Consider the following 10,955-nt stretch of genomic DNA (forward strand, 5'->3'; position numbering starts at 1 on the left):
TGAAAAATCACCCCTGGTGCTTGTCTCCACCTGCTTCAACTCACCTGGCCTGCAATTTCCTTCCATGTTTACTATTACACCTGTCTCGGTCTCATTCACACACATTTTCTGCTATGCTTCTATTGAGTTTATGTTTCATATATCTTTTATTAGAAGCAAGTATCACAATTGTTACAGGTTAGTAGGATATATGCCCCCTTTCTGCTTCTATTGAGTTTAATTCAGCATATCTTCACCTTTCCAGGTTTTCTTCCACCTTTTACCTACTTTCATTGTCATCATAGTTCATAGAGACTCCTGCCTGACCTCATCTGTCATTCTGTCCAACACCAATGCAAACAAGAAAGAGCTCAGAGCTAATATCTGATGTAGTCCCACCCACACAGAGCAAGGCGTTCTGACCTTCTCTACTCTTCATCAGCAGTCTCAAAACAAACATCTCATCTGCAGTGCTCTTTCTTGGCATGAAATCATACTGCTGTTCGCTGATCATCACCTCTGTCCTCAACCTAGCTTCAACAACTCTTTCCTATATCTTCATGGTATGGCTCATCACTTTTGTCCCTCTGTAATTATTCCAGGTCTGCACATCATCCTTGTTTTCTTTTTTTTAATAATTAAAGTTTTTTATTATTATTATTTTGAACAATTAAGAAAACCATAACATAACAACCCAAAACAACAAAAAAACACACTCAGCGAAGAAAAATAAATAAATATATAAAATAAATAAATAAATAAATAAATAGATAAACTGTTGCACACACAGTTAAGTCTTAATTCATACTGTATCTCACATTGTCTTCATGTTGTAGGCCCATATAAACCAAAAAACTGTCCCATTGTTCTGTTAGAGTCTCTGTCTTACTGCTCAGTCTTCCCAGCATTTTCTCACATGCGGCATTTTCAGTCATTTTCTCCTTCCACTTTTTTAGGGTTGGAGTCCGAGGGTCTTTCCAAAGTGTTAAAATGAGACGAACACACGTCACAATCCCAGTGTTTAACACTCTAAATCCTGCTTTGTCTAACTTTGGCACCTCACCTCTGTCCCCCAATAGGCACAGTCTTGGTGATCTATGTAATTTTAAGTTTCACCCAACCCTCCATATATTTTAAAACATTTTCCCATATTGGGGAGACCAGTGGACATTCCCATAAAGCATGTACTAATGTACCTTTTCCTTCTTGGCACTTCCAGCACAGGTCGTCTTTACTGATTCCCATTTTACAAAGTCTCGTTGGTGTATAATAGTACCTATTGAGAATTTTATATTGAATACATTTGCCTCTAGCTTCCCTAATGTAGAACCCATTTTCAGAAACAATTGAATCCCATGTTCCCTCATCGAAGGAACAATCCAGATCTTTTTCCCAAGCCCTTTTAAGACTTTTACATATGTTGTTTTTAACCCAATGACATAAATGATACCATTTTGATGCCTTTGCAGTTAAGGGTGGAAGTACAAAGAAATTCTCTATGACATTTTTCTCCTGAGACAATTTTATTTTATCTTTCAGACAGTCTCTCATTTGTAAATATCGCCAAAAATGGCCGGGTCATTCCAAATTAAACTTTACTGTCAAATCATTGAAGGACATAAACATGTTATCTTCATATAAATCACTTATTAATCTTATGCGTTTTTTGTGCCACTGTGGCCAATAAATTGTTTGTTTACCTATTTTTATTTTTGAGTTGTGCCACAGGGGTGCATATTTTTGAAAGTATGGGGAGAGATTGCAGCTCTTGTGAACCTCTTGCCACATCATTTTTGAAAAAAATAACATCATCTTTGTTTTCTAAAATAAGTACCAATCAGTTAATTCATCAGACATCCTCTCACTCTCCAGGACTGTGTTAAGCAATCTGATTAAAAGCCCACCTCCCTCTCTTCCAGACATCTCCATACCTCCAAATGCATAGATAAACACAGATGTCTTCCGCTGTTCATTTGCTTCATAGCTGTTTTTAGTCATTAGTGTCAGTTTAAATGAAAAACTTGCTGCTATGTTTAGCAACCTAAATGATAAAAAAAGTGCAAATAATTTGGACATCAGAAAACAACAGATTTCATCAGTACAATGTATAGTAACTCCCTTTTCCCTGTAATTATAAAACCAAGTAGAATAACAATTGATACAGCTACATTGATAGATAATATATTCACAAATAAAATTGACCATGAAATAGTAGGTGGACTTCTTATAATTGATATAAGCGATCATCTTCCTGTTTTTGCAATTTTCCAAAATTATTTTGGGATTAAAACTAAACAAAAGAATCAAACATTTGATATGATACGACATAGAACAACAAGAGCCATTGCTGCCCTCCAGGTGGACTTAAAGGAACACAATTGGAATGAGGTTTTTGCAAATGAAGATTCAAATAGTGCATATGATGCATTCCTATCAACTGTAATCTCACTATATGAAAAACATTGTCCTTTATTGGAAATCACTAGAAAGCATCACAGATCAAATAAGCCATGGATCACAATCTATATAAGAGATTCATAAAACAGAGGACAAAAGATGCTGAAATAAAGTACAAGTTATACAAAAATAGATTAGTAAATATTATAAGAACAAGTAAGAAAGAATATTACCACAAATTATTGGAGAAAAGTAGAAGTAACACACAAGAAACATGGAGGATATTAAATAATATAATCAAAAAGGGCTCAAAAGATAAGAATTATCCAGACTATTTCAAAAAAAGATAAAGACATTGTGCTTGATAAAACTAAAGACATTGCAAATGAATTTAATGATTTCTTTGTAAATGTTGGCTTTAATTTAGCAAAAGAAATTCCAGAGTCAAGAAATAATAACGACTTAATTATTTAAGTCGTTATTATTTCTTGACTCTGGAATTTCTTTTGTGTCCTCCATGTGTCCTCCATGTTTATTGGTGCTGTAACTCATAGAGAAATAATTAACATTGTGAAGGCATTTAAAAATAAAAAGTCCACTGACTGTTTTGGTATTGACACGATATTAGTTAAAAGTATTATAGAATATATAGTGCAACTTTTCACATACATTTGTAAACTTTCCTTTCGAACTGGTGTGTTTCCCTCACAAATGAAAATAGCAAAAGTTATTCCAATCCATAAAAACGGAGAGAGATGTCAGTTTACCAATTACAGGCCAATATCACTGCTCCCACAGTTCTCAAAAATTTTAGAAAAGTTATTTGTTAATAGACTTGGAGAAGCATAATCTCCTAAGTGATAACCAATATGGCTTTAGAGTGAAAAGGTCCACTTCGATGGCAGTGATGGAACTTGTAGAAGGGATATCTAATGCTATAGATAATAAGGAATATACTGTTGGTGTTTTTATAGACTTAAAAAAGGCGTTTGATACAATTGATCATTCTATATTAATGAATAAACTAGAGAGAGATGGCATAAGAGGGATAGCATACAAGTGGATGAAAAGTTACCTGGATCATAGATCAATATGTCGAAATCAATAATGTAAAATCTAAGCAGTTGAAGGTAACTTGTGGTGTTCCTCAGGGCTCTGTGCTGGGCCCTAAATTATTCATATTATATATAAATGACATATGTAGTGTTTCCAAACTGTTAAAATATTGTTTGCTGATGACACCACTCTGTATTGCTCAGGTAAAAACCTAGAACAGCTTCTGACTACAGCGGAAAAGGAGTTAAATATATTAAAGACACTAGACACATGAAAAATGTATCTAAACTCAGGGTTAATGGAATTGAAATTGAAAGAGTGTACGAAAATAAATTTCTTGGAGTGATAATTGATGATAAGCTGAGTTGGAAGTCTCATATAAACCATGTGAAAACAAAAATGTCAAAAATGAAAAGAGCAAAAATAATAATACTGAAACTCTTGACTGTTTTTCTTTGATGTAGTTACTTATCTAGGGTGGAAAGGTTTTTTTTTGTTTGTTTATTTGTTTGTTTTTGCTTTGCTTTGTTTTTTTCTTTGCTTCGAGCCCTGTGTACAGGAGCTGTATGCAAAAAGATCTTGTGTTAAAAGGGTTGGCGTAATAAGCAAATGCTTCAGCCAATACCTTTTGATTAGCCTTGTCTCGTGCTTTCTTGCTTTGTAGTAGATCTTTGTTCTATTTGAATGCTAATCAATAAAATCAAAAAATCAATCAATCAAAATCAATCAGTTACTGTATTTATTTATACTTTGTAAGGAACTAAAGGGAAGTTTCAAAGAAATAGGTCATATCAAAAGGAGAAGGCCACAAGATTTCCCACATCAAAATAATGATGGGAAGTTAGGTCAATGAAATCAATCTATTATCGTTTTTTTTTTTTTAAACTTTGTTGGTGTGTTCACCAACAAAGTTGCGCCACTAGATGGCGCAGTTGCATTTTATTGCGACGAGTTGATTAAGTCTGAGTTTCTAGATGCAGATATCACCATGGCAACGGGAAAATGTTCTCAGAGTCAGTTAAAGCAAACTAGAACTTGTCCCAGCATATGTGTGGACTAAACTGTCCACGTCTGTGTGTGGAGGGCCGAAACACTCGAGAAGGGCTAAATGCTCGTGCTGGCGTCGCCTGGATCCTCCAAGCATCCCACCCTCTGTGACACCTAAAGAGTAAAGTACTGGCAGCTACTTTAGAATGGAAATACTTCAAAGTAGGGCTAAAGTGGATTCAGGTGAGGATGCACACTGTGGAAAATTATCTCCTGAAAGTCGTTCCTGATGCTGCACAAAGCTGTACAAAGAAAGCTTTCAGGAAAAGTCGAGTTAAATATTCAGAGAGGTCAGCGGTGCAGGATGCAGAGTCTAAGTGGTCAGAACACGATTTCTTCCAGTTTGGAGACAAAGTCATGGATGTTCATGCCAACGCACAAGACCAGCCACTGAAAATGATCCCCAGACATCTACTTGTGGAAGCGATAATGCAAAATTTGTTCGTCTTCTCTAGCATTAATCCAACGTTTATTGTGACACGTGCTTTCTGCTTGTCCGTCACTGCGTGAAGGATGCAGGTGGTGACATTTTAACTTGAATTTAACCTTGGAGAAGAGGATGAAGCCACGGCTGCAACAGTGTTGGCGTGAGCTATGAGTGCTGTGAGTTCAGAATAAACACGGCTGAGGTCGGCATGTCGGACTCTTCGGGATGCTTCAGTCGAACTCTGTGTGACAGTCTGACCCTCCGACTCGATGACTAATCATGTCCTGGTTGTGCTCCTGACCTGACGCGCTGCCTTTGGGCTCGGACACGGCACAGGTTCTTTCATTAAAGACTTTCATGAACAGGGATGATCTTCAGCAGAAATGTGGGTCAGGTTTACCCACGAACACTGAGCGAGTGTGAAGTCCAGAGTTAAACTGCTGAAATGCACGAGCAAGCGCTCAGAGCAGGAAACCCAGGCCTAGCAGGTGGTTATTATTCTTTCTATGCGTCAGAACTTTTGTTTGCACCTTCAATAAATAGATTCATTTCTCGTTTCTGGAGAGACACGGAGCTGTCGCCCTCTTCTTAAATCTGCCTACTGTACAGGGATTCAGGGATTGTGTCACCAATGAGCAGAGCAATCCCAGAGCTCCCCGAGTCCTCTCGACAGCTGTAGCGTGTGCCGTCTCTTTACCCGAACAGTAAAATAGAACCCGTGCAGCAGCCGCGCTCTCGTTTCTGCGCCCACTTACACGCTCCTGAGCGTCTGTCTGACAAACTACACCCAACTGTTCTGGGGATTTATGAAGCGTTCAGAAACGAATGACTAATATTCAAAAGAAAAAAGAAAAAAAAAAAAAGGGAAAATAAAGAGGAGCGTCTCCTTTTTAATCCAGTGGGCCCAGGAATGTGCGTGTCAGTGATGACCGTCTGTCTCAGAGCACTCAAGTAAGGATTACTGTCTTAGAAAGCAGGAAGGGAGGTGGGGAAAGTCATTTTGATTAGCTTGGACCACTCTGTCAACATCGTAGCATAAAAATTTGCATGTGAAAGAAATAAAAACATATGGGGACACAGTTTATTTATGAACCTGTGATCGTCACACCCATAGTAATAGAGAAATCCACAACCCTGATGGATTTAACAACCTTATTTTGCTGCTCATGCCTGGAAAAATTACATCTTTATAGCTGGTCTGGAAACGCCTAGGATTTCCCCCAGATGAGCTGGATGAGGTGGCTGGGGAGAGGGAGGTCCTCCCTTTTGTGTTAGACTTCTGCCTCCAAGGGGCTGGAAATGGATGGATGGACTGTATTGCTTAATAAGATTTACGGAAAAACTCTGCTGTAATGTCCCCCAGTGTGGCCATTTGTAATTTCTAATCTAATTTCAGCCCACACAAATCAACAGCAGTGATCACAAAACGGTGTATAACTGAATACAGTAGTGAGATCTTTAACCAGGTCTTCCCATTAACACCTGACCTGTCCAGAGGTTCAGTCAATGAGCTCGTCAATAGCTTCAATGCTAAAATGTTAAATGTCATTGACACTATTGCTCCCATTAAGGTGAAGGTTATCTCTGGAAGAAAAAAGTCTCCATGGAGAAACTCCACACTGGTGAAAAATGAAAAAAGAGAGTGTAGGAAAGCTGAGCGCAGATGGAGAAAAACAAACCTCCAGGTTCATTATGACATCTATAAAGAGAAACTTCACAATTATAATTTACAACTGAGGAGTGCAAGGAGGTCCTACTTCTCTGACATCATCACCAAAAACAGTCATAATGCTCGGGTCTTATTTTCTACAGTTGACAGGCTAACAAACCCTCCTGTGCCAGTGGCAGCTGAACTTCATTCGACCATGGCCTGCAATGACTTTGCCAAATTCTTCACAGAAAAAATCCAAAAGATTAGATAAGCAATTGGTACATCAACAGCATATTCAGGATATGTACTGTGTCCACTGAAAAACTGTTTAAACACCATCAAACAGTTTCACCCGATTAACAGCAAAGACCTGAAGACATCTTAGGTCAACTGAACTCCTCCTGCTGTTTAGATGTCCTGCCAACAAGTTTTTTCAAAAAGGTCTCAAAGACTTTGGAGTCAGACCTGTTACAGATCGTCAACTTTTCTTTAATGTCAGGTGTGTTTCCAGAACCACTAAAAACTGCTGTAATAAAACCTATACTGAAAAAGGACAATCTTGACAAGACACAAATGAACAACTACAGGCCGATCTCAAATCTCCCGTTTTTAAGTAAGATCATTGAAAAAGCAGTTTCTCAACAGCTCAATTACTTCTTAAAACAGAATAACTGCTATGATGCCTTCCAGTCAGGTTTTAGACAGAACCACAGCACTGAAACCGCTCTGACCAAAGTGTTTAATGACATATGTCTGAATACAGACAGTGGAAAAATGTCAGTCTGTCAGGGGTTGACATTTGTTCAAACACAAGTAAGAGAAATAAGACACTGTAGACCGACTCAGAGAGTATTAGAAAACGTGCGCACGGGTGAATGTCTCTGAGAAGACACACACACTGAGCGCAGGCTTGGTTCTTTATTTATAGTGAAAGTAAGTTACATAGTACTTCCTCTTTTAACTGAAAGGGGAGAGGTCAGGCATTATCTCAGCTTATCTGACCTTGCACACATACAGTACACTGAAAATAACAATGCAGAAGTATATCATGCTTATCTGACATCACACACTGAGGTAAGGAATGCATTATGTTCTCTTTAACAATAAGCTTGGTTATGTGAAAATATATGAACACACAGAATATAAGGCACACTTGATTATATTGTATTATAGAGATTTGGTTATATTGTATAATGTAGAAAATCTCTTAACACAGTCTTAGTTTTACTGGATCTCAGTGCAGCATTTGATACAGTTGACCACAACATATTACTCAAACGACTGGAGAACTGGACAGGTCTTTCAGGAACTGTACTAAACTGGTTCAAAACATACTTAGAAAACAGGAAATACTTTGTATCAATAGGTAACTTCACATCTGAGCAGACAAGTATCACATGTGGAGTTCCCCAAGGTTCCATCTTGGGACCCCTTCTGTTTAACATTTACATGCTCCCACTGGCACAGATTATAAAGAACAACAAAATAAACTACCACAGCTATGCAGATGACACACAAATATATATCACAATGTCACCAGGAGACCGAGGCCCTATACAGGCTGTTGGTAAATGCATCGAGGAAATTAATGACTGGTTGTGCCACAATTTTCTCCAGCTAAACAAAAACTGAAGTAATAGTCTTTGGTGCCAAAGAAAAACAATTACATGTCACCAGAGAACTTCAATCTATACACCTAAAAACCACAAACCCGGAGAGAAATTTGGGGGTAGTGATGGATGCAGACCTAAACTTAGAAAAACACATTAAGACAATAACAAAATCAGCTTACTATCACCTCAAGAATATTTCAAGGATAAAAGATCTGATGTCTCAACAGGACCTGGAAAAACTAGTCCCTGCATTCATCTTTAGTAGGCTTGATTACTGTAACAGCATCTTTACAGGTCTACCTAAAAAATCAGTCAGACAACTACAGCTCATTCAGAACTCTGCTGCTCGAGTCCTCACTAAGACCAAAAAAGTGAACCACATCGGTCCAGCTCTGAGGTCTTTACACTGGCTGCCTGTCCATCAGAGGATAGACTTTAAAGTTCTGATGCTGGCCTATAAAGCTCTGAATGGTTTAGGACCAAAAATACATCAGTGACCTCCTGACCCAGTATGAACCATCCAGATCCCTCAGGTCATTTGGATCCGGTTTTTTATCAGTTCCCAGAGTCAGAACCAGACACGGAGAAGCTGCATTCAGCTTTTATGCTTCATATATCTGGAACAAACTCCCAGAAAGCCTCAGATCAGCTGAAACACCCAGTTTATTTAAATCCAGGTTGAAGACTCCTATTCTCAGCTACATTTGAATAAAACACCAAATCCACACTGTTAAGCTTAAATTTCAAAACTTACATTTTAACTACTGATTTTATCTACTGTCCTGATTTTATCTACTGTTTTTTAATCAATTTTAACTCATGCTTTTTATTTGTTTTTGTTCTTTAATGTCTCTAAAGCACTTTGAATCACCTTGTTGTTGAATTGTGCTATATAAATAAATTTGCCTTGCCTAATCTAATCTAATGTCGGCCTTCACTGTTTCCTCTCTTGTAGCCGTAGGAGAGATGTCTTATCGAGTTATTGTTAATAGTCATAGTTAGAGCATAGTAATGGTTTCCTATTTAACTGAAAAAAGGCAGGGCAGCTTTACAGGTCTTTATTGAATGTAAGTTTTATCTGTAAAGGCAAACATGTTATGAACCATTTTAGATAAGGACCGGGGAACAGAATACAAACAAAATAAATGAAATATGAACATAAAAATTCAGTCTAGACAGGATGAGCTGCAAAATGGCCATGCTGAACCTCATCCTTGAGTCCTTGATCTTTTTCTGTAGGGCATGGTTTGCTGATCCATTATGGAGCCTCTAATACCTGCAGCTGGGTCCAGTTCTGGGCAGACCCACAGAGTCTGCTTTATGTGATTTTCAGTGGTACAGACACTGTACCTTTCAAATGCTGTTTGACATAATAAGTGAATCTCAATCTTTGAACAAAGACAAACATTACATGTAATCAGATTACATTCAGACAGTCTGTCTGCTTTTAAAACACCCCTTTAAATTCCTTTAGTTTAGTCTTAGTCTTAAAAATCATTTCTGTTCCTTACCCAAATATCCACATCATATCCAAGGTTCCATCTGTAACACAAAATGTTTCCATTAGTGTGACTGATTGCAAAACAAAGAACAGATGTCTTTTATTTAAACAATGATTGCTACAGTGACCTACAATAAATGTTGCAGTGCAAGGAAGCTGGCTGACCCTTACTGTCCACAGAGTGGAGGTCTCTGTTTTCTCTGTCTCCATAGTTCCTGCTTCCTGGAACAGGACCCTCACCTGCCACAGGTCTACGGAGTGGCTTTTCTGACAAAAGACTGTAATTTTTTTTAATTTGTATTATTTTTTGTCTTCTGCTATTCCTGGAGTAAGGATGTGATGCCAGCATTACAACAATGGTGTTTCAATCACAAAGATGCATAATATTGTTTCCTTCCAAAAACTATCCATGTAAAGTCTTTTTCTTTATAGAATCAATGTGATCTGTCGATTGTTATGACAGCAGACTCTCAGACAGAGTTGAAATTAAACTTTAAGACATCTCAGGTTGTTCATGTTTTTGTATATATAAAAATGTTCAGAATATCTATTCACTTCTCATAAAAGATATAGGTGTTTGTTTTCACATAGGTTATGTTTTACTGGTTCACCCCATTTGTTATATATAGCTCCTGGTTGGCTTGTGAACTCAAACAGGTTTGACACACCTAGAGACTCCAGTTGTGAACCACCAAAACACATCAGTTAAACTCATACAGATATTTTGCTGTATTCCCACAGACATGCTTTCTCTTACATCAGAGAAACATTTTATAAGAAAGCCTAGCCTTTGTGTCAGACCATATTACAATCTGCTGGAAATGTAAAAAAAAAACAAAAAAAAACAAAAAACCACACACACAACTTAATTTTTCCACATTCTTGTTTCCACATCTTTTGGTTTTGTTTGCAAAAAAGGATTTATGAGTTTGTTTGGAAACTGTTAGTCTTTGCTTTGTATTTCCTAGCACCATGCATGGTGGTGTTTTGGAGATTGCTATGCAAAACCTCAAAATGGGGGACACCCAGGTCTACAGGAACACTATTTAGCAAACTCTAAAGGAACTCCCTTTTCCTTCTGAGTCATAGAAGTTCAAATCCAGCTGGTTTTAATATAGCATGACAACAAGTTTCCACATGACTTCAAGGAGTGATTCTCTCTACCTACCGCAATGGGTAAACACTTGGATACATAGAAACCGGAGGACACAATGTAACCATGGGGATATGGTGTGGGCAAATATCCATACTGAAACAAAAACAAGGATTTAAAGTTGTGCAAGT

The sequence above is a fragment of the Aulonocara stuartgranti genome, assembly GCF_965226115.1.
Source record: "Aulonocara stuartgranti genome assembly, chromosome: 4".
Taxonomy (NCBI): domain Eukaryota; kingdom Metazoa; phylum Chordata; class Actinopteri; order Cichliformes; family Cichlidae; genus Aulonocara; species Aulonocara stuartgranti.